Source organism: Filicampus tigris, chromosome 16, assembly GCF_054856515.1.
Source record: "Filicampus tigris isolate MCC_2025a chromosome 16, RoL_Ftig_1.0, whole genome shotgun sequence".
Taxonomy (NCBI): domain Eukaryota; kingdom Metazoa; phylum Chordata; class Actinopteri; order Syngnathiformes; family Syngnathidae; genus Filicampus; species Filicampus tigris.
The window spans coordinates 5,064,749-5,089,739 of record NC_141232.1 but is presented as its reverse complement, the minus strand read 5'-3'; the positions used below and the strand labels follow the sequence as shown (position 1 = coordinate 5,089,739).

The window sequence follows — 24,991 nt, the reverse complement described above, 5'->3', positions numbered from 1 at the left end:
TCCACAGAGCTGCTGGATGACGGAGCGATCGCGATCACTCCTCACCGCTGCGACCGAGCGTGCGCGCCAACCGCCCCCCCCCCAAGCCCCCCCTCGCCCGGAGGCCCTCTGGGTAACCTCGACCCACCTCGCCTCTCTGGTGGCACATCGGCGGCTGTTGTGACAGCGCCGCCACCGCCGGAGCGTCTATTTCGGAGCGGACCTTGATCTTCCGAGACTTCACTTTCGGCCCTCGCTCGGTGATCAGATGCGGCCCCGCGCGGACCCCTCGACCCCAAGTGTCAGCGGTCGAGGGGTGGTGGGGAGAGCCCACGTGAAGCGCAAAGGTCGTCTGACCATCCGTCTTTGTGAGATTCAAGAGTGACACCTTGTTTTGCAATGGGTTTTTTTAATGACGCTATATATCTTTGTTCCCACATTTTTAAATCTGCACCTCTAGGGGCAGTAATGAGCGAAACCGCTCTAACATTGGGTGGCTGACATGAGTACTTGAGGACAACCTACTTCTGACGTTTAGGCCATAAAGCAACTAAATTGATAGCTTTGCATTCAAGTGCCTTCCACTCCAAAAAGGAAAATGAAGACATCCTCATAAAAACGAATATTTATCTTGCGCTAGTGTTAATATAACATTTTCCTCCTAGATTAAAACTTTCTGTGATTACACCTGAACTGTCTAATATTTAATAAAAACAACTTTTTCATTGCTTGATACAGTTTTGCACCACTGGGGACGACCGCGAGTCACTGCAAAGGTGAAAATCAGAAATGGGATTTTTCTGCCCCCCCCCCAAAAAAAAAATCTGACATTTTATTTGAAGGCCTTTTCCACCAAGCCCAAGAATCAACACTACTGTTCTCCTTTTTTTATGAGGCTTTTGCCAAGGTATACTGTACACAGACACACACACACGCACACACACAGAGACACGGGTGTTATTACAGAGCTCCCATCCTCCACAGGCGGATAATTACAGTGTTAGTGATGGGGTGAAGATGAGGGTGGAGAGTTGGACAGATCGAGGGAAGGAGGGGTTAGAGGGGTTTGAGTATCACTATGATTCATCAACACTCAAACACACACACTGGGCAACATGCCCGTTCCACTCTCCCCCCACAGACCTCCGCCGGTAGTTTGGCAACTGGCCCGAGAGTGACAAGGTGACACCGGCTCCTCCCGCATCCCCCCACCCCCCCACTCCCTCCCTCGCCCCGCCCCCACATGCCGCAATCAAACGCTGAGCTTTCTCAGTGCCGCGCACGAGCCGCCGACTGGCAGGAGGACGGGCCGAACTAGCGCCAACGTCGGACATAAATCATTCGCTTGTTGACAAGCGCTGACAAATGTTGATTGCTTTCCGCTTATCCTCAAACACCTCGTTTCAATGTCCGTGTCAGCGCTATAAACAAAGAGTGGCGTCAAAGTGTATGGAGACTTACGCGTATTGGGTATATGTATAAATGCAGCCATGAAACACTGAGGGGTGTTTTCCAATAAGATCTTACCAGGCAACGTGTTGTATGTATGATGCGTCTTGTCAAGTGTGCCACAATATGCTTATTATGGATTGGAGAGCACCAATCCCAGGTATCGGTATCGGGCAAATATACACATATATATATATATATATATATATATATATATATATATATATATATATATATATATATATATACCTATACATATTTTTTTTTTTCATTTTTTTCATATTTTTACATGAATCATGTTTCTGCGTTACAGACATCGCATTAAAGGGAAAATGTTAAAAAAGTTTCCAAAATTGGAGATAAGTGTTTGTCACAGGACAGCAACGATATATATATATATATATCTATATATATATCTATATATATATATATATAGATATATATAGATATAGATATATATATATATATATATATATATATATATATATATATATATATATATATATATATATACACACACACACACACACACACACACACACACACACACACATGGTAATGACTCACACTTAAGTAGCCACAGAAGCGACACTGCGGCCATGAATTGTTTCGAGCTTGCCCTCTCGCTGAACTCCAATTGGCCTTTTGTCAGCCACCGCGAATTCATTCCATGACCACGTCGTGAATGAAGAACGATCCAATCCCGTCGCTGTGAGACGATCACTCATATGACATATCGGCGCCTCGCTCGTGTCGGAACATATCCATATTTCAGCGTCAATGAAGACATGCGTCGAATGACGTTAGAGGAAAATGTATTGCCGCCCGCATATATGATTTCCATTCGACTGAGATATACAGTACATGGATGCCTACGAGCCTTCATCTTAATGTGCGGAAACAGGGGCAGTATATGGCGACGGTATGGACTTCATATCAACCTAACCATGTGTTCTTATGAAAATGGAGTCGACAATTGTACAAAAAGTCAAGCCTATTCATCACGCATTCATCCATAAACGCTCACTGCAAATGCTTCGATATACATTTTCAAAGAGGTGAGGGTGAGAGCTTACTAGTAGATCCATGTAGAAAGTTTCTTTTGTATCGCCCGCAAAATAACAGTCCAACGCTTCCAAGTCTTCTATCTTCGATAGAAGTAATCGCTACGCGAGTAAACCGAAGCCCGGTGAGGTACAGTAACCTGCGTCATTTCCCGCAGAGGATAAAGACTATATGCCTGAGTATTATCATCAATAATTAACACACGGAAGAGCACGTTGCCTCGGCTCATTTGATTCAAATAAGCGGTGAAGTTACGCAATGAAATCTCTCTCTGGAGGAGGGCATCTCTAACTGCGGTATTTAATAGGCTAAATACCATGTAAGTGGTCGCCTGTCTCGAAATGTCAGCCCTACAGTTCACGCGACAATCTGTGTGTGTGTGTGTGCGCTTGTGATGGGAGAGATTCTATGGCTTCCACCACGTAGAAGACAGGTGGCAGAGCTAATGGACGGCTCTACACCATTTGGTTCTCCTACCTCGTGAACTCCTCGCATCTGCTGCGAGATACAGTCCTTTTTCAGATGCAAGTTATTGCCCTAACACACAGCTCACCGTGAGTGTGCGTGTGCGTTCCTCAAAAAGCTCAAACTGAGCCAACCACTTAATTCCCACTCAGACACATACAGCAACAAAGGGTCAAAGCCTCGCTGAAGCTCAGATTCCGCAGCCCGGCGCGCCGCAGCTAGGCGGTGCAGAGCGATTTCAAGCAGTGGGAGGCCGACGTGTAGGAAACGCACACTCGCGAGGATCAATTTACATGTAAGGAGCCAGGCACGAGCCTGCAATGAAAGCGTTACATTAACGTGGTCTAAAGCTGCCCGGGTTTTGGTTGGGTTATTTCGCAGACCTGTGCCAGCGGGCTCAATGTGGCACGTTTAAAAGGGAGGTTTTTGCGCCGCTGTGGGTGTGAACACCGCTGACTTTATTCCCATATAGAAATATGTACATATCTACATATATACACATACATATATACATACACATATGTACACATACATACATTTATATTTACTTGCGACCCTAATGAGGACAGCTGTTGTGGAAAAGAAATGGGTGGAATTTGCATTATTTTCAAAGAGGAAAAAAACTCTTCTAAAACCGTAAATAGTAAAGAAGCGTAATAGAATAGCTTGTGTTAAATGTCAGATGTCAAAATCGTGTTATGTCTACTTTGCTTTTTCAAGTTCACTGAAATACTGTCAGGCTAATTTGCAATACAAATACATTGCAAGCTTTCAGTAACTTTCCTCACGCTTTTTCCGTCCAAGTCCAAATGTTCTTCAATCTTTAGGCGGATCATTAAGACAAATTTGAATTGAACCCTCGCACATACTGAAAAGGGGAGGTGGTAAAGAGCACGAAAAGCTTTGTTTGGATGCCCAAAAAAAAAAAAAATCAAAATGCGCTTTAATATTAAATCCCATTCCCTCAAGATTTGTTGACTCGCGGCAAGACCATACGAGTTATCTTGTCTACTAATTACAGCGCACAAATTTCCACTCAATTCCCGTGATGACATTGTAAATACTGGGCAGAAAGTATCAAAGTCCTCGTGTTTAAAGCGTGGATCGTTATCAAAGAGAAAGGAGCATGGACGGCATTGTTTCAGTGCCCCCCCCCGCCCCCAAATAAGAAAGTACAGATGGTAATTTTCTTTCTAATTAATACACGTTTCCCTGCAGTCCTCCTGTCAAAAAGGCAAGACGCATGCTTTTTGTGTGGGCACGCTAACACGCACACAAAGCAAACGGGCACAGGCAGTGGGAGGTGCTGCAAGCGTTTGCCAACAGGGGATGTTCACACCCGGGTGCATCTGGAAGGGTGCTATCTCACGCCTTATCCCATCCCAAGACGCAGGATGGCTGTGTTCGTCATTAGCCATTCACACGGGGCGGATTCTCAGCGTGCGAGCCGCCGCTGTGGAAAGCGGCGCCTCGCGACACAGCGTGCGACCGGGTAACGTGCCATGTGGCCGCGCGGCTCTGTTGTCGCGGGAAGCAGGTGCTGATTACCAAGGATGCTCGCCCGCCGCGTCGCACTCAGGTGTGTGATGATCACGCGGTCACGGCGCGGGCGCGCGCGCCACACCAACTGCGGCGGCAGAAGAAGCTAATTGCTAACGCAGCTCGCGGGAACTTTGTTTGTTTAGCGTTGGAGGAGTTAGCCAAATCCCAATTTGTCTGCCGAGGCAACAGCGGAGGAAGGTTTTGATGGCTTTTAGCCCGGTGGCGTCAGTCAATGTGCAGCACACCCAACAATATGGAGCTCTGCTGATATTGTCCCGGCGCAATAAACTAGTGATATTGCTATCACTTTGGGAGCTTCTAATGATAATTTAGTCCGATTGTACCAAAAAAAAAAAAAAAATCTGTTTTAAAACAACTATTCTGTATCTGGAAACGCAATCGCAAGTAAGTGCACGGGGGACTTTGGTCTACGCCAGATCGATGCAACAATTTGAGGTCGCAAACGGCGCGCACTCACCTACATTTGCGCGGCACAGGAACGATAAGGTATCACTTTAGAGTGGGTGATTTGAATATAATTGGATTAATCGCAAATAAGTTCACACTTAGTCTTTGATTTACAACGGTACTGACACACAACCTTTCGAGGTTTCCGAATGGTTGCAATGAGCTAGTTTGCATAGCGTAGGCAGTAAGGTGTGGTATCGTTTTAGCTTTTAATAAAAATGTTCGAGCAAAAAAAAAAAGAATCGTCTTTCAAAAGGATGTCGGTTCGGGTCCTCGGTTGCATCCATCATAGATCCAAAAACCACGTATGAATTTGCACCCTGTACTTAAGTCATCCTAACAAGGGGACAGAACACGGAAAAACTAACTTTTGAATTGCTTGCATAAGAATGGCCTCACACCAATTGACAAGCGCAACTCGGTGGCTCGGTGATAAAGTGAAAGTACAATTGACGCTTTTATCGTCTTTATGGGAGCTCGGGTGTACTTTGCCCACACTTTAGGATAGGGGCTTGAGCAAAAGTAGCCACTAGCCACCCCTTAGCACTGCCCCTGCTCATCAAGAGACAGGACAGCACCCTCAGAAGCGACTGATCTCAACGGGGCTGTGAAGTGCAGACTCTCACTCTTCAACCTTGGCTTATTTCGCCCAAAGCACATCACCGACATGTTATTAAGACCGCTTGGTTTTAATTTGAGAAAAAGTTGCAGACCACGTATGTTTTCAGAGTATCGACGCAGCATTGATTTGAAGCCGAAGTATAAAAGCGCCTTTGGCTCTAAGGGGCAAGCTACAGGCAGCTTGTCGCAAGTGGCCCCAGTTGGGCTTTTGCTCGGCTCCGCTGCACATTCAGCAGCCGGCGGCCGGGGTTATTGTCGCAGTTTAGTCAGCCGTGGCTGCAAGGGCCTCACTCTGCAGAGAGGCCAGATGAAGCTGTCCGCGGCAAGCCCCGTCACCGAGGACCAACACGGGGGTGGGCGGCCGTTGACCTTTAGGAGGTCAGCACCTGCAGCTTTGAAGAGTCTCGGTATGATGGAGGTGAGTCACAAAGCGACACGCCAGATAAAAGAATGAAAGATGACGATATCGGTACGCCGCCGTTGTGATGGAATTGCATAAAAGCTGCCATAAAGTGTTGCGAACACCCTGATAGAGGGCGGCTCAATTATGAAATAATAATCAGGATTATTTTGGTAATAATTGAAATCGCGATTAGTCAAACGATCATTTATTTTTTGGGGTACAAAACAAGAAGATGTTTCAACGTAAAAAAAAATACAAAGACAAATACATTTCTTTGAAACTCTAGAATTATTATGCAAGTTCCTTTTGGACCAAACAAAACTCATTTGAGGTTTTATAACATTTTTAAAAAGGTGAAAATGCATACATTCAAGTATGATTTCCTTGTGTGAACAAGCAAAGTGCACTGGATATAAATGTATATCAATCATCGTTTTTTTTACGATTATGCCAATTCTGTAATCGTGGAGTGTAACAACCGTAATTACATGTATAAGTGAGCTGGTTTCAGATAACATGACGCGACGCCTGAAAAAGTCATCTACTTTTAGATTGGTTGCAATTTCAAAAGTGAGCTTTTGGGGTTTCAAGATGGGCTTTTAGCCTATATCAAGGTGTCAGATCAGGGCATCTATGGTATTATTTCAAATGAGTGTATCAAACAAGGGCGAGGTCCGATTCCAGGATCTCATCTTCGAGCACCATAGCACAAAACACGGAATCCTCCGCACGAAGACAACAACACAATTGTTTATATGTTTTACGGCGGTATTATGTCAAGTGGCATAACTGTAGATACGGAGGTTCGTGGTCGTTACTCACAAGAGGAGGATTTATGTGGCATGGCTCCCGACGGCGGGCCGAGAGTGAGGGGCTCCATTTTCATTTTAATCAGTCAGCTTGTTGGTTCAGTTGGCTCGGCGCGCTCCGCAAACAAAAACCAAATGGCACTTTCACTCCGCAGGTGGAGGCAGAAATGAGACAAGGAACATATAGAGACGTAGTTTGGGAAATCACCGCTTCAATAAGCTGTCCGAACAATAAAAGTGATGAAATGAAAAGCCCTCCGAGTGGGAAGCTCCCTCGAAACGGGTCATTTTTCCTTGAAGCCAGCTCGCAACTTGTGCGACAGACACGACGTGACGGACGGAAGCAGCCGCGCTTTATGCTGAATGAAGACCTCACGTCGGACTGCTTTCCCCACCTCTATTTCAATTAGTCGCCGCAGTCGATACCGGTGCCGCAAGGGATCCGTGAAAGACATGTTTCGAGCCGCACCGAAGACAAGCGGACTCTTTAAAAAAAAAAAAAAAAAAAAAATCGGTGCTGCTTGAAAATGTCTAGAACTGATAAAACCGTCACCGGAGCTCCGCTGAGAGCAGCCGAGGCGACCCGGCTCGCAAAACCTCACGAAAACATATTAAAACACTTTGGTTGACGCCGCCTCCGCGCCTTCGCTTTAATTGGGAAAACGTCAAGCCCCTCGCACGTGGAAGCAGTCCGACATTTTGGCCAGATTACTGTCTCACTTGAAAGCTTTCCCATTAGCCAAAGCATGTCTCTCCATCGCTTCACATTCCCTCTGTCACTTAGAGTTGCCTCTGCATGTCAGGAATGCCCTTCTACCAGTAAACTGACTTCGTACTCAAATAGGAATTTGAAACAGGGCGTTATATGAATGTGAAACGAGCCCAAAAAGGACTGGAGCCCTATTATCTACTTCTATACAATAGTTAAGGTCTTCTAATCTGCCCTGTAGGCATCACCAAGATCGTCATCTGAATTGACCTGTCACCTTCTGATCTGTCCTTACCATCATTCACTTTCTTCAATTCAGCTTCGATTTTTCAAACCCATCCAGTACTCTCTTATAGTTGTATCCATACCCTTCCACTAACCTTGTTTAGTTCTTTTAGACCTCCCTTTATCATCGTTTGGTTCTTCAAGCAATTCTTGGAGGCATCTACCGTTCTGTCCTTTACCCTTCTTCCAACATGTCCTGTACACTTGTTTAGCTGTTGTAATCTGTCCTGTCAGATTCTCAAGCGTGTCCTTGTACCTTTGTTGACTTCCTTCACCTTCCTGTCCTGTATCCTGCTTCCCAACTGCCCTCCAACTGTGTTTAGTTCGTCTTCGGATACACAATGTAAAGTTATTCCAACGATCCTGTTCTCTTTTCGGTTTGTGAAGCACATCCTATACCTTTGTGCAGTTCATCTACCAATCATCCTAAAATCTTACTTGGTTAGTCAAATTTATTCTGTGCTCTTGGTTAATTCTTGCAGTCCGTCTTATGCGTGTTAAAATTGTAGTACAAATAGCTTGGTTTAATTTTCGAACCAGTCCTATACCCTCACTAAGTGTATTTGCAGCCATCCTACATCCTCATCCAAGTCAACTTGGAACTCCTCCTGCAGCCGTGTTTAGTCTGTTTCCAAAGCGCGTTCCTCATTTTGCTGCTCTGCAGAGATTTGGGACTCTTGTAGCCGTCGCGCTTTCCCTCAGGCTAGCCAACCAGCGAGAGCATTTTCTTCATCAACAGTCATGCTCAATTGGCCGGAAAAGTTGCTGACTTTTGCGGCGTACAACAAGGTTTAGCGGGGCATTCCGAAAGTAATTCGATGCGACCACAACACCCCGCGAAGGTTGTCACGTTAACCAACGGCGCTAATATAACACAGACAGTCATCTAGGACAAAAGGGAGAGGAGCGAGGACGTGCAGGCTCTATAAACACATGGGAATAATAGCATAGATGTACAGAGCAACATGAAGACATCTATTGAGGGCTCAAATAAAAGAAACAGTGTGAAGACCTTGAGCCCATTATCCAAGCTTGCCTGTCTCGTTTATCCGGCCTCATGAATCAAAGGGATGAACATAGCTTAGTCACGTGGATTCAGTCCTATGCCCAACCAAACAATACCATTCGCCATCATATATAACAATAAAGGCTCAATAAATCCAAGCGCCACGCGCACTCATTGTGTCAACTGTCTGTTGTCTGAAACAACCCGACTCGACACCTTGAACGGAGGCGAGCTGATGGATGAGGCCGACGGCGGCCGGGCACCCGAAGGACAGTTGACCGACACTTCTTGACCCCTCTGAGGCTGCCTCTAGTTTTATACTTCAAGTGTGCTCCGAGAAAGTTGAACTAAAGCCGTACATGACAATACACCTCCAAGCAAGCACTGTACGGTCTAGGCGCATAGATTTATAGATACCAGCTGCATCTCTGTGGCGTCAAAAAGATCTTGCGGTAAAGCACACTGTGTACTCAAACTATCATCTTATTTATTATCTATTGGGTTAGGCTTCAGCTCACCGACTACCTTAATGAGGATAAGTGCTTTGGTAAAGGGATAGATGGATGGATCTTCAATGGCAGAATCCCTGAAAATAGTTCAAATGAAAAGCTCCTAATAAACGTCAGACGGAACATTTCCTTGCTATTATCCGCTGACCCGTGCAGAAGTGCCCCCGCCCCCACCAGACATTAGCCCATAATGTAGTGTTCGGCTCCTTTCGCCAAAGTGGGATAGCGAACACGCCGGAGTGAACATCGCATTGCTTTTAGGGAGTTAAAAACCCTTCCATGGTCAGATAAAAGGTCTAGCCTCTTTTAAACGTAGAGGGGGGGGGGGGGGGGGTGAAGGGAGAGTAAAGCAGAAATACTCGAAAGCTCAAATCATTTGGAGGCGCGGAGTGTGCCGCGCTAATGAGTTGAGCGCGGGCGTGAAAGCGCCCATGCTTTTCCGTGGCGCGGAAAAGGACAGGAGCAGGACCTGGCGTCTGTTGAACGTGCCTGCGGATCCAAGCTGCGCCTCATGTCATTAGCCCGCCAATTAGGAACTCGTCTGGTTACAGACGGCGAGCCGGCACGCTACCTCAGCCGACGCGTCCTCTTGCCTTTAAGAGTGGCAGACTGCCACAATTACGACCAGCGGCAAGTTGGAAGTTGAGGCAAAGGAGGGATTTGTGAGAGCACACGTTCCCCTCCAGCCAACAACCTCTTTTTGCTCTGACAGGAAGCCAAGGCGAGACGCCGCACACAGCACGCAGACGTGCCTGACCTCAGCTTTTTAGCTCACACGCTAAAAACAGCGCAACCTTCGACGTCGAACCACCATTTAATCAACTTTAGGATCAGTTTTTCCCGAACAGAAATTATGGACAGAGGGTCAAAGACTTCATAAAATATTGGATGTGATACAAGTGTAAAATGTTTATCACTGTAAAACGACACTCAAATAAATGAAAAAATACACTAAGAATAACTCAAGACTTAAACCAGGGAATGACATTCAGAGACGCAAGCTAACTTTCCTCGATGATTCTTTTGTGCTGATTGCATATCTGCTGTTGATTTTTTCTCTAGCACATCAGGTTTTCAGAATATGTATGTAATATGTAATATTTATCAATTAAGGGTTAGGTTCAGCAACAGCTGTATTTTTGTTTCTGCAACATCATAGCTATAAATTACACCACATGCCGGGGTTGCGCCCATCCTCCTCAAAGTTGCTTAGTGCCAGTAAAAACGATACAGACCCCCGCCCAGGGCATGACAAAAGTCCCATTCAACTACTTGGCAATGTTTCATCAAAAGAGTTGTGAACAAATTTTATTAAGGTCGAATTCTTGCCCAGTGCTGCTTTAAAAAAAAAAAATGCATCAAAAATACATTTCAGGACACATCAGGCCATCTCTGATTTGGTGCTGACCAGCGGAATGCTTGAATTTCCATCTCTCCGTTTCCTTGACCACTTTTACTGTTCGGCATCGCAGGTGAGCTGGAGCCCATCCCAGGTGACTTTGGGCAAAAGGCAGACGACACCCAGGGTACACCATTCAGCCGCACCCGCTAAATGTACATAAATAAGTGAGCCGATTGACAATGTGAAGAAGTAGAAAGTTTGCAAAGCTGAAACAAAACTTCAGCAGTTCTATTTGTTTCTAGGGATTAGAAGGAATACATGCCTATTGCTGGATATTTTATTTGCACATGGTTATATATATATAAGAAAATGTGTATACTGCAGATAGGTGCAGAGACTGTGACTAAGTGCTAAATGCTAAGCAAATGTTTCAACTCAATCTCCAAGGCAACAGTGCTTCTACCGTCTGCTGCCGACGACAACACAGAGGACAGAAATAGTGCTCAAAAAGTGCCGAGCTGATCTTTCATCGCGCACTGACGACTGTTCGGATCGCGCACGTTGCTATTGAACAGCGTGGGTGAAATGATGGATAACGGCGGCATCTGCTCAGGGGGCCAATAAACCTAAGACGAGCGCAGTCAAACCAAACGCTGGCAATGCTGTAAATAACAAATATGTGTAGGTGGGCCCCGACAGTAAACGCATAACAAGCGGCGATTTGACCCGAGAGGAACGTACCCCTCAAACGCCTCCAGGGGTTCTTATGAGAACCCTCAAGTGACCCCTGAATAGAAATTTAAAAAAAAAACAGCAAAAACAAAAAAAAAACCCAAAACTTTTATGGAGGGATAGCGGGGGTGGGGGCGGGGGTGATGGCGTCAGTCGACCCTTTAATTGGATGCGAGTGACATTTGCAGAGCAGCGTGTCGTTGCGCGAGTGTCAGCGCGGAGGCTGCCGCGCAGACGCGCCGCCGACTCGGGAGACGACGCGTTCCTCCTCGGTACACAGTCATACTTGAGCACACACAAATGCGCGCGCGCGCGCACGCAAACTTGTTGTATTTAATGGGCGACTTGTGGATCCAAATCAACACGTGCGCTCGGCTGCCGGATGGCAGCGGCGGCGTCACGGCCGACGACGCCGCCGCTGTCACAAAGGCTAATGACTCAATTCAATTGAGTGATAGATGATCACGGCGAGGCCTAGTTCAAATCAAATTAAACATACATGCTGTTTTTTTTGAAAACATACAGTCAAATTTCAGCAGAAACTCCAGTTGAACACTATTGACTAGAACATTTATAGGAAATACTATGAATGAATCCATTCCAGATTCAAATTGTCACTGCCATCATAACTTTTACCAAGTGTGATTGTTTTTTTGTTTTGTTTTTTTAATTGCTTGTTTACAAATAGTTGGCTATCTGGAGTTCTTCCCCTCTAAAGAAGTAGCCTATGAAATAAAAGTAAAAGTAAAGTAAACACTAAGTGAGCCTTACTAACACCCGCTGTTGCGGAACAGTAGGGCTGATTTACATAATAACAATAATCATAACTGCCAATGACACCAAGCTTCTCCACCCATAATTGGCTCCCAGATGTGCCAGTGGCAAGCGACAAAGTCTCCGAACTGCTTATCCTGATTAATATGTGGAATAGAAATGAATCAGCAAAATCCACCCGTTTTTAATCTACCTCGGGAGGCGGCCATTTTGCCACTTTCTGTCAACTGAAAATGGCATCACCATCACAAAGCGTCAGGGTTCAGGTAACAAAAAATGGTTCAGTATAGCAACAAGGGTCACTTGCACGCCCAAGGATGTCGTCTTGGAATTAGTCACATTGCAAACATTTGGATTTAAAAAAATTTTTTTTTTAGATCACCCGCCTTTCGGTCATTATGAAATATATCATGCCTATTTGATATGATTATTGTCATCATGCAGCGGTGTGCCTGCATATGATTTGGATGTGCAGCTAAGTCTGTGTGATTAGATCAAGTCTGCACAGCAGCTGCAAGCGCCGCTGCGCTACGCTCGGATCCAATAAAGCCAAGCGCGGAGGCTCGGTGCGTTTTCTTCTGGCATGCAGTGCAGCAGGGTGTGTGTGTGTATAATACCTTCTGTACCAACGCCAAACGTTTGCGCGCTGTGATCCCTCATCACCCCGACTAGCACTTCCGAGCATGGGAAAAAAGTAAGTGTGAGGACACAAAAGAGAGCTGGCCATGTTTTGGACCAAGTGGTGCATCGGTATGTTCAGTTAGGCCGTGGTCCGTCTGTTTTTTTGTTTTCATTGTTAAATAGATACCAAACTAAATAACCACATCATTAATAATCCCATGAGACACTCTTTGATTTAAATGACAAAAACACATAACACAATGGTAATTACAGCATGAGTTAAAATTTCCAATTAAATTTTCCATAGGAATCACAAATGGGAATATTGGGAAAAAAATATATAAATAAATTCCTGGGATTGAATGGCTGGACTGTGAAAAGACAAATAAATTTGTCAATGGCAGTGAATGAGTTAAACAACGAAACAATGAAAGTCAGAGATCCCAAAAAAACAAAAACACTTTTTTTTTTATGTTTTATGGGGGAGTGCATGTGTGAGCGGGACTGTCTGTCAGCAATTCAATTAACAAGCAGCTGTATGGTCAATATAATAAGTCTATTTTCTTCCAAAAAGAGAGTTCAAGCTGTTTTTTGCCACTCTCAGTTGAAATTTACTGTCAAACTAAACATAAAACAGAGAGAATTGAACACTGTTGCCTCCGCTACTTCATGCTAACATACAATGTGAAACTCCAAAGGCACACGGGATAAAGATTAGCATCTTCATTATGTGGCACTGTCATTACCAATGAAGCAGAGATTATTAGAACACAAACAATGCAGATATTTTCACAATACTCACGGGCGTATTTGATTTGTCCTCTGCGAAGAACGACTAATATTACAGCCGTACTGAGAAGCCGAAGAGGATTTTTCTACTTGTAGCTTTTCTAGTGGTTGCTGCAGTTGAGTGACAGGCGAATAAGAGCCCCCCCCCAACAGTTATTTTTCAGTTCACAACTGAAGAGCAGTTTAAATTCTCATTTGTGGGCCGATAGAACCAAATTAACGTGTAGGAACTACTTATAGGCTTGATGGCTGTGATGTTATGTTTTTTAATTTGATGACTCACCACTTGGTTGGCAACCAGTCCAAGGTGTACGCTGCCACTTGCCCCAAGTCGGCTAATGGGGACAAGCTCGATACAAAATGGATTGACAGATTTGCTATCGTTAAGCTGCCGAACAGCATTTTTCTCATGCGCAGACGGACGGCCGGGAGGGTCCCTGACATTTTTTCAAGGCGGAGCTGATCCTGAAAATTGACATGTCACGACGGCTCATTGTCACTCGTGGCGCGGCTTTTTTATTTTTTTATTTAATTTTTTTTTTTTTAAGCGAGACACGTCAAAGAGAGCTTCTCCGAAAACTGAAGAGTCGGACTGAACAAGTCACAGATTATGTTTGAAGGCTGACATGCTTGACTGTTGAAGCGAACACCTCGCAAGACTCATCATCGTCATCGCTGCATCAACAACAACAACTTTACAACGTTTAGTTGCAAAAAGTACCAAAATGATGCTCATGGACTATTTGAGTAAAGGAACGCACGATATAGAAATATAGTCAAACTGTTTCCTCTTCCGCCAAAAGGTTGACGGAAATGTCTGTCACATTTCTTGCTCTGTATTATATAATATGGCTTCATTTATTCCAATAGCACATCACATGGATTCTTCAAGATGTGGTAAGAATCCTCCATTTTTTTTTTTTTTTTTTTTTTTTTTTTAATGCAGCCAAGGAGGCTGTTTGCAGCTAATGGCAGGACATGCGTTGATAAGGGAGCTACCATCAGTAGCTGGTCAGCATGTTGTAAGATGGCAAGGGTTGGTCTCCGCGGAGAGAAAAGTGTACGCTCCCCACAAGGCCCTGTGACACGGACAACTGCTGAAGGGCTGTCCCCAACAATCACGTCTTCCCAAAGAAGGCACAGGCCAGCGAAGTGAACAAACACAAAGGGCAAGCGCCTAAAAATAATTATCAAGCCTGTAGAGATCCCCGGACCGGTACAGTAGCCACGAGTGATCATCATCAAGGCGTCTGGAGGAACTGGAATAAAAATACCAGTGGGCTGATTTCAAAATGAAATAGACATCATGTGTCTCTGCAGCCATGGGCTGCTCCCGGGGAGCATTGTTTTCAAGGCCCTAACAACTCGAGGGAAGGGAAACTTGCGGGGGGGGGTCGGATAGCTCATCTATTTCCTGTGACACAATCTCTATACCCGCCGCTCGCCCCCGGTAGACACACATATCCCCTTCAATAAGCTCCCGTCTGGTGTTTGCCAATGGACACTTATCATCGATGCACACAACATCTTTTCCTGCATCCCCATCGATCCCCTTATTGAAACAAGCCTCATTTGCAGTCTCCTCCTTGACATTTTTTCTCGCCTCTCCCGTCTCTTTCTTTTCCAAACTCTTGACAGGCTGTGCAGATTTTGGCAGTTTGCTGTCCCCCCCCCCCCCCCCCCCCACCACCACCCCACCCCCCACCCCCCTAATCCTTTGCCAGACTTGCCTCCTTCACAAATATACAAGGATTTGGGAGAAAATGCAGTCAGGCGTCACGCGGCTGCAGACACAACGCCGGCGTGTGATATGCAGTTTTCAAACTGTTCGTTAAAAACAAAGTCGCATAGTACACACTCACTAATTATGATATCGTACGATGTTGGTAAGTATAGGGGGGGGGACATCTTAGAGTGGGTCGGTTACAGGTAGGGAGGTAGGTAGGCTAGGCGGGTATGTCAAGGCAAAGAAGGAAGGTATATTAGCGTAGGTAGTGGGTAGGTAGGTAGATTAGTGTAGGGTAGGTAGGAAAGTAAGTAGAGTTGGGTAAGTAGGTAACTGTAGGTAGGATATTGTAAGGTAGGTAGGAAGGTAAGCACATTGGTGAGGGTAGGTACTCTAGGTAGGCAGGTAGATTATCTACTTACCTTTGTAGATACATGAGTGTAGGTAGTTAGGTCAATTATCTACTTGAATAGGTTAGTGTAGGTAGGCAGGAGGGTAAGTCCATTTGTGAATGTAAGGTAGCTAGGTAATTTATCTTTTACCTTTGTAAATAGATTAGCAGACATAGGTAGGTAGGAAGACGAAGGTTAGGTAGGTAGGCAGGCTAAGTTTATTATTGTAGGGCGTTAACGGGTAGCTAAAGATTGGTAGGTAGGGCGGGTCTCAACTACTTTACAACCCACCCCTCAAAGGACTTATTTCTCAAAAGGATTGCCGATAAGTGAATTTAGTCTTTTCAAATGTCAGCGCTTGAAAGCCAACGGTAGGGCCTTCTCGCCAACGGGGAGCCGGAGAGCTCCGAACTGCGGCGAGGCAAAGAAATAGTCAGCGTCCCGGGCGTTCGGATTCCGTCGAGCGGCGCACGACGATGCGTGCCGGAATCCCGTGGCGAGTTCTTTGCGGTGTGCGCTCATCTGCAAGCTGACACACATCACTGTGCTACATCCGTCGAGGCGCGTCCTATGGGTAAACAGCAGCAGAGCCCGCTCTTGTTTTTGTAGGTGCAACGGCGCAATTAAAATTGCAGACTTTGAACAAAATCGTCTCCACTTTGACTTTAGCACATCCTGAATATGTATGTATGTAGGAAAAATGTGCCAGCAAACAGCAGACAAGCAAAAGGGGGCTGTGGGGGGGGGGATTGTGCGAGATCAATTGTACAAACTTCTACACGAGCGCGCTCCTCCGGCCCCACTGCCGATCAATAAGGTGCCGCCGCATGCTGTGCGCTTGCATGCGCACGAGTTATTTAGACAGGAAGGGGAGCCGCGGAATGCAACACTGACAACGGAAGGGGGGGGGGGGCGGTTGTGAGAACAAAAGAAAATAGGAGGAGTAAGAGAAGCGGCAGTAAACGATAAGAATGCCCTTAGATCAGATATTCTTAAATGTCACGGAGCCGAAGTCTCTTGATGGCGCTGAGTGGAATCTAAAAAGGACTGCAGGAACCGCTCGCGCTGCATTCAATGCGATGCACCCCCGGGAATCATTCCTTAAACATGCCACAAAAGTGGCGTGTTGGAAGCCACGGTTCCCACTAGTCTTTGCATGTGTAAAGCCCAGTTTCCATTTTAGGTGTTGCGCATGTGTAACCCCCACTTTCTAGCGAAGTCATTAAATGTGTAACCCCAATTTACATCAAGTTACAGCCCCCCCCCCCAAAAAAAACACCCCTTTTTTTTCTTGAAGTGGAAATCAACCCGAACATATTTTTTTTGAAGAATATGTTCTCAGCAGGCCCACTAGTTGAAACACGGCATTGTGATTAATATTGCGTTTGCAGAAAATGAGTTAAGCAGCAAAATCCAGCCCTTTTTTTTGCCATCTCTGCGGGGCGGCCATTTTGTCACTTCTGTTGACTAAAAAATGACATCACAACTGCTCACAACGACCAATCACGGCTCAGACTCAGAAAACAGGTCAGCCGTGATTGGTCGATACCTGAGCAGCTGTGATGTCATTTTCAGTCGACAGGAGTGACAAAATGGCCGCCCCCAGAGATGGCTAAAAACGGGGCGGATTAACTCTTATTCCACAAACGCAATATTTATCAGAATGCCTTGTTTTGCGTCGAACATATTCTTGAATAAAATATGTTTGGGTTGACTTCCGCTTTAAGAAAAAATGCACTCAACATTACACTGTAAAAAACGCACATGCAAACAAAAAAATCCGAGCAAAAACACGACCGCACCTAATTTTTTTTGTCGGCTCGTACCTTGAAAAATTCCCCGAGTCAAGGCTCTGGCATCTCACAGCACCGCTCTAGTTGTGTCATGATTTACCCGCCAGGTTCCCTCATAACCTTTGAACGTGTAACCCTAAATTCCACCATAGTTGCTGTAACCCCCGAGTTGTTACATGTGCACCCCCTTCAGTTGACATGCGTAAACAGCAGTTTGCATCATAGTCTTCGTGGTTGCTGAAGGTGTAACCCCCAATTTCCACCATTGTATTTAAATCTCAAACAACCGATTCTTTGCATGCGTAATCCTCCGCTTCAATCAATTCAATTTGCGTGTGCAACTCCCGGGTCCCGTCATTGCCTTTGCATGAGCAAAGCAGTTTTCATCGGATTTTTACAAGCCAATATCCTGTCCAATATCCTCTACTTTTGAGGCTCTTTTGCCATTTTGAGGAAAAAAGACCAAAACGTGGAAGCTTGAGTGCGCCTACAGATCACACCGAACACGTCATAGCGTAGTCAAAGCGCTACAGATGCATCAGAACGTCACAATCCTTTTGTGTAAATGGTGATATAATATACAGCGAGAGAATGCATGCGTCGCATACCCCTTTTGCTTTTTACAACTTTCCCTCAAGAAGGAAGCAGACGATAAGGCCAAGTGTCTTTTTTATTAGGGCCTCTCACACTGGGTCTTAGGAGATTTCGGCTTCACGGCTCCCTGCCGCAGTTTCGCTAAATCGGCTTTCTGCGGCCATGGCAGTCATTAGCCTTGCCCCCCGGGTGGTAATCCCCTACTTTTCTGACTCTAATGGAGGCGGGAAGGAAGGGTTAGCGGCAGTGCCTCCGCTACTGCTTCGGCCACTGGGCACCGTGGGCAAAGCACGGGCAGCCCAAAACAAAAAGACAAAACGCCAACCAACACACTCTTTTGTGTTTGCGAGGATTAAAACTCATTCAGTGCCAACAATGTTTTTATACGTCTTTTCACAGTCCAGCCATTCAACCCCAGGAATTCAGGAATTTATTTATTTATTTTATTTTTTAAACATTAGGGCTAAAAAAAGAGGGTCTGAGAATGTCTGGCACTGAATGAGTTAAGTCCAAATCCATTTGCTAAAATGTGGTACACAATTTAAACATTAGATGAATACAACTCAACTGATATTGGGCAAGAATACAAGATAGGACAGACATCTTGAGTTTATAAAATGCTGAAGGAGGCAATAATCAACATCGGATGCTGATTTAATCCGATGCATACACCACACGTGGTTGTGATTTTAATTGCTGCATGGTCCCGAGCCTGTGAAATGTCCATCCTAACAATGCGAGATGCACACAAGGGAGTGGTCAAGGTTCATGGCTTTTCTTGACTTGGTCAATCAAAGCCAATTGTTTGAACTTGTGACTAGTCAGAGCAGAAAAGGAGCCATATGTCCTCTAGCTTCACGCCGCCGCGCTGTTTCGCAGCGCCGAGTTAGTGCATCTGTTTTGCCAGCGGGAACCCATATTTAGAAGGGATAAGTTCAGCATCAGCGTATGCGTGTTTGCCTATGAGTCAGAGAGAGACAGTTAGCGGGACACAGTAAATACTGAATGAAAGTGATTGGTCATGTGTGCAACTCGCAACAGCAGTTAACGGCATCGCCAAAGCCGAACAAAGTCCATCCCGTGTGTGCTGATAAAACAGAATCATTAATTGCTCGTTGCTTTCAATTCTGAAGGTGGAGGCAATGTACCTTACAGAAAAAAACTAAACAAAACGAAAAAAAACATCGTAGACCAGCATGGTTTTGTTGCGTTTTCTAACTTTGCTGGTGTCACCGAATCTTGCCTGTTTCATTTTTTTTTTTTTTTTTTTTAGCAGAGAAACCAACCAACAATTAGAGCTAGACCTTCAACAAATCAACACACCAACCAGTAAAAAAAAAACCAAAAAAACATTTACTGTTGCATCGGTATATAACATAAGACGTCTTTTGGTGTTCCGGTCTCAGGTTGAAGTATTAGCATGCGCGGTGCTGATTGCACACTGTAAACAAAACCGGGCCACAAACGTGCCGAGGCAAGCGCCCCCGAGGTTTTGATTTGTCTGTAGAATCATTTGATATACGACGGTGCCACTTTCATAACAGCTCGCGCCACATTTGGGAGAGTCGGGCTGATGGATGGCTGTGATATGCGGCCCAGTCGTATATTTCTCTGCGGACCGTCTCGGCGCCGAGCAGTTGACTAGACAACACAAGGACGCGGAAGGCGGCGAGGGGAGCGGCGAAGACGACTCCGGTTCTCCGCTCGGTTCGGGGTCCTTGCAAAGTTCAGTGTTACGCATAATATCAAGTCTTCTTCGCGGTCTTCCGTCTCGAAAGAATCGTCGCGTCTCCTCCGGAAGGTCACTCGAGTGACCACCGGGGCATTGTCACAATGGCATACAAGCTAATTCAGTGGCAGGCCGTTTGGAAAGCCACTGTACACTTTACTGTTGGTTTGATCTCTCCCGTATTCATCCGACCGACCAGAACGAACGGGAAGTGCTTCTTAAATGGTTAACGGGGTACACTGACAAATAAGTGGAACACGTGAATTTCTTTTGGATTAAACGCCACTGGAAACGTTTGCTTGAGAGGTGTCCTAGCCGGTCCACCGACAGCACCATTAAGTCAGCCCTCAGTCCCTCACGCCAGTAGCTTTTTTCGACCGCGCAAACGCGACCCCGCGTTGACCACTCCTGATCAATCCCGTATCGGCCCGGGGGCTCGCGATTAATCAATCGGTTAAATACCCAGGCAAAGCCACACAAGAGGAATCGATTCATCCCCCACCGCCTTGGCGGGGCAAATATCCGACCGGAAAAAGACGGCCGGTCCCTTCGGTGCTCCTGGGAGAAAATTGGGAGCTCGGGTGGGATGTGTTTCCAATGTGCAGGAGAAGCTCTCAGCTCACCGTGGCCTGAATATTCATGCCGAGGAGACTGCTACGATGGAGGTGTTCAGTTATTCATTATGCTTCTGCGAAAAGAAACACACCCACTGCGATGGAATATTAATAGTTGCTATTAATAAAATATCCCACTTACCCCCACTGGATTAAGTCGACTTTCCTGACCATTACGCTGATAAAGGCAAGTGACGTCTGACCAGAAAAGGAAGTCGAAAAGCTGGTGTTTTGTATTTGTGGCTAAAAACAAAGAAATGAATCAAACTGCGCTTCATTTGGTGGAAAAATTGAAAAGTAACGGAATAGGCGGAAAGGAACAACTCTATAAATGTGTACTCAGGAAGGTTGAATGTTTAATTTAGAGCCGGCTGAAAGTATGCTGACATTTCGCCTATTGTTAGCCAAGACACGGGACACAGTCTGCCGGGGAAAAAAAAAAAAAAAAAAAAAAAAAATGGAAATGCGCGCCAAGGCTGTAAAAAATGTACCCGTCTTCCCCGCAATCAGACGGTTCACGCGGAACGCAAGCTCAGTACAGTAGACGACCCCCCCGGCCGCGTTGCCTTCAATTTTGCCCCGAGGATGCTGTAATGCCATCATCTTCGTGATACAACAGCAAGAGAGACATGGGGAGAAAAAAAAAAAAAAAAAAACGAGCCATCCCGCCTTGTCGTTACTCTTTCGCGACTGAACGGTCCCTTCACTCAACCATATCTGTGGCCTCTGCATTAATATGCAACAGCCAGCTAACAAGGCAATGTATTTTTCAACTGCAGAGGACTGTGTCTGTTTTCTGTTCAGCACTCTAGCTTTGAAAGAGCCCCGCCATGATTCATAATATTGGGCACATTATGGACATGATTATGATGGGCATTGTAGTTCCCTTTATTTTTTAGAAGCGCTATTCTTTTTTAAAGCCGCACTGATGGAGGGTGTTTAGCTGAAAACTTCATGTGAAAAAAAAAAAAATAAAAAAAATCGATCCACTTTGTATTCAGTGCTTTTTTGGGGGGGGGGGGGGCATATTGGACAATTTCCGGACTTTACGGGTGAAATGCTGAATCAGCGGTACCTGAGGTCAACGGTCATATCGGTACATCTGTTTCCTTTGACAGTTTTATCCGACAGTTTTCAAGTTGGATAAATACAAACAAAGGGACTGGGACACGCGGCAGTGGCGACAGCGGTCGCCCGGGGCACCGCAAAGGAGACCGGTTGGAAGTAAGAGGGAGAGGAAAAAGCCAGAGAAGAAGGTCAAGTACCTGCCACTTCTGTCAAACACGTCTTCGGGCAGCCGAGCTGTGTCCTGCGGGGTGGCGGACTGCTTTCGAGACCTTTTCATCTCACAGAGGTGACGGCTGACGAGGGCTCCTTTTTCCTCAGAAAAGTGTCCCCACCATCCTGGCGACTCTGGCACACATATTTGGTCTCTAAAAGAGCAAAACATATTTTTAATGTGAGCAGAGTTGCTCATGTGAGAACTGTGGCCTTTCCCCCCCATCGTGGCAAAACCTGCATTTTAGGTTGATTAAAGTTGTACTGAAAACTGTAGATCGTCTCCACTTGACGTTAATTGCTCCATTTTCCTTTGACTTTACTCGCGAAAAGTCCTTACCAAAAACACCGCGGGATAATTGGCCAGGATAATCTTTTAGAGACAACGGATAATCGCAGATTTGCTGACTTTTATCAGAAGGGATAAAAAAGCTCATATTTTGGCACGATTATTGGTACGCGTGTAGCCTGCTTTGGACTGCTTCTCCAACTCTGATGCAAGTCTTTCCATTCAAGCTTGACTATCAGCAGGCTCACAGGCCCCACCTGGGGGTAGCGTGACCGCGCTCGACACAAAATCGCAACCCTGGATCAGAAACAGAGAAGAGAGGAGACTTCCTAACAGAGGAAGATGGGAACACAATAAACTCCAGCTCGAATGTTACCGAGTGACAGACTTCCACCCCACCACGCCGAGCCAACTGGCTCCCCGAAATAGGATCCGTCGTTTTCCGCCACGAGCCCGCGGGAGGGTGGAGCGGAAGCCACCGAACCGTTGCTCGGGGCTAGCGATGATCTTCCGGTGGGTTTGCGTTTGGGCCACGTGTCATCGGAGCAGAGTTTCATAGAGGGTCGTTCTTAGAGGTAGCTCCAGATTTTGATCCCGAACCCGTGCCCTCGTCGCCTCCCTAGACGGTGTCATAGGACATATGGTTGGAGCCAGCAGCACCTGGCAGCCCCTTCAAACCAGCATGCAGATTGAAATTGTCGGCAACAAGCGCTGGGAGTGAGAAGAAAGGCCACGCATATCTCCAAAGGATGGTGAGGAATTCACAGGCTTGATGCCACTGAGGCAATAGAGGGGGGGAGGGCAATGGTGGCTTGTATTATTTTTAGGCAACTTTCAAAATAAACAGTTTCAATTGGTTAAAAAAAAAAAACAACAACAACTACTCTAATGCATACTTACATGCAAAAGAAATAGCGACCAAGTATGATTGATAAATAGTCAAAAGTTATAAAACGCCCCAATTTTTCCAGGTTTGTTTTTAGGAGTGGGAACGATAATCATTTTTTCGATGCATCGTTCGGTGTATTAAAATGATTCTGAATCGATTCATTGGTATTAATAATCGATACTTAAAATGTAAATTAAAAAAACTAAAAGCATGCGCATGCACGTGTGTTTGTACGTCAGGTCAGACGTCTGTGCTAAGCTAAGCTAAGCTAATAGGTGACAAGATGGCGGGACAAGCAAAACGTCATACGAGCAGCCAAGTCAAATGTGAAATATAATTCCTGGCTCTTCGAGTTTTTGTTTGAAAAAAGGTACCAGTGTTTTACATGAACTCCAAAATGCAAGCCAATGTAGTGATGCATCGGAATCGAATCGAATCGTGAGCGTCAGAATCGGAATCGGATCGAATCGTGAGGTGCCCATAGATTCCCACCCCAAAGTCATACATACATAGCACACATTTCCAGTGATTTCCCATTGTCCTACAGAATATTCCAAAGCTTTGAAAAGTTGACAACTTTTCCAACCCTGGAAAATCTATAAAGGCGTCATTACAAGATGGAATGATGAGACCCGATGCGCACCACGACTGCCATCCTAATAAACGTTAACAAAGCATAGACCTGCGTGGACGCCATCTGTCTTCTATAAAATGTCTCTGACATACTTTTTACTCAATGTTGTGATCTGTTGCTTCATCCTCAAAGGTTAAACCAGACGGCTGCTATCATCCCCCCCCCGCTCAGTCTAGCAAACTGCGACGCCTCGCTACCACGACCGATCAATAGACACAAAGTCGCGGCGCGATTTACTCCACTCCACTGCTGCTGCCCTAAGTGGCCTTTATTAGAAGGGTCTCCATCATCATGTTTCAATTTGGCCCCCTTCCGGTCAAACACGTCCGGGCTGTCAATACGCCGCTAAAGCACAATGCATATAAAGCTTTGGGAAAACAGCACAGCGGCGAGGGAGGCGGGAGAAAATTGATGATCAATATACACACTCATAAATGTGCAGACAATATCCCCTCTTCTGCCATGCATCATCAGCATCATAGCCTGCCGTTTAAAATAGATTACAGTGTGTACGTGTCACAAGTGATGGATCGTGGTAGAATGGATCCATATTTGCACCAAGCGTTCAGTAATGAGCTGGGAGTGCGAGAAGAAATAGATAAACAGTAAGCCTGACAGCCGAGGCCGTTTGCGAGACGCTCTTAAGGTGGATCGCACCGGGGAAGAACGCAAACGGTCTTAAGGCGTATTTATGTTTGGCTATAACAAAGGGCTTGTTGGACTACAAGAAAAACCAAACAAAATGAGGAAAAGGGATCAAGTTTACAATTTTACAAGAATGCATAAATGTCTACTGCTGGGATTTAAAAAAAATATAGAGTCAGAAAGTTAATAAATAAATAAGTCATCAAATCTGAGGAAAAATAAATAAATAAACAGGGTCAAAATATTTTGACTAATAAAGTTGTAATGATTAAAAAGGTTGTAATAGCCTGCCAAATAGTTGTCATTTTACAACCAGGTCATATTACTAGAGAAATATTAGTCTTAGAAAAAAAAAAAATAATTTTAGAAGAATACAGTTTTAATATTTTAGAGCACCTAAAGCACAATTGCAGCCGTGACAGTGTTGTACATAAAATATAAAATACAATGATTGAAATAAGAATACAACAATGAATAACGAAATAAAATAATCTGTAACTGTATCTCATGACAATAAAGTTTTAAGGGAAGGGCTTTTTTTTTTTTTTTTTTTTTTTAACAAGAAAATGTCCACCCAATTTGATTGTCCACAATGATTTTGGGAAAGCAACCACAAATATTTGTCATTCCTACAAGGCCCATCTCTCTTTGGTGGATTACACATAATTAGACACGATTATCACGTGCGCAAGGTCTGGCACAGAATCCATCTGCATATGTTTGTGCTTTCACGAAATGTCTACGCTCTAATCCCTTTAATTTTCTATGGGGGGGGGGAATTAACGACTGAAAAGGTTGCTTTACAATGGGTACAATGGGAAGACACGGCCTGCATAACGA

At 45.2% G+C, this 24,991-nt stretch overlaps 1 long non-coding RNA gene across 2 annotated transcripts in view; it reads right to left on the bottom strand.

The window, feature by feature from the left end:
- Positions 1-24,991, bottom strand: part of LOC147134270 (uncharacterized) — an 83,403-nt gene that overhangs the window by 30,140 nt on the left and 28,272 nt on the right. For both annotated transcript variants that reach the window (XR_015089995.1, XR_015089994.1), the window contains exon 3: positions 21,682-21,849. This is a non-coding gene — a long non-coding RNA (uncharacterized LOC147134270). The remainder of the gene's footprint in view (positions 1-21,681; positions 21,850-24,991) is intronic.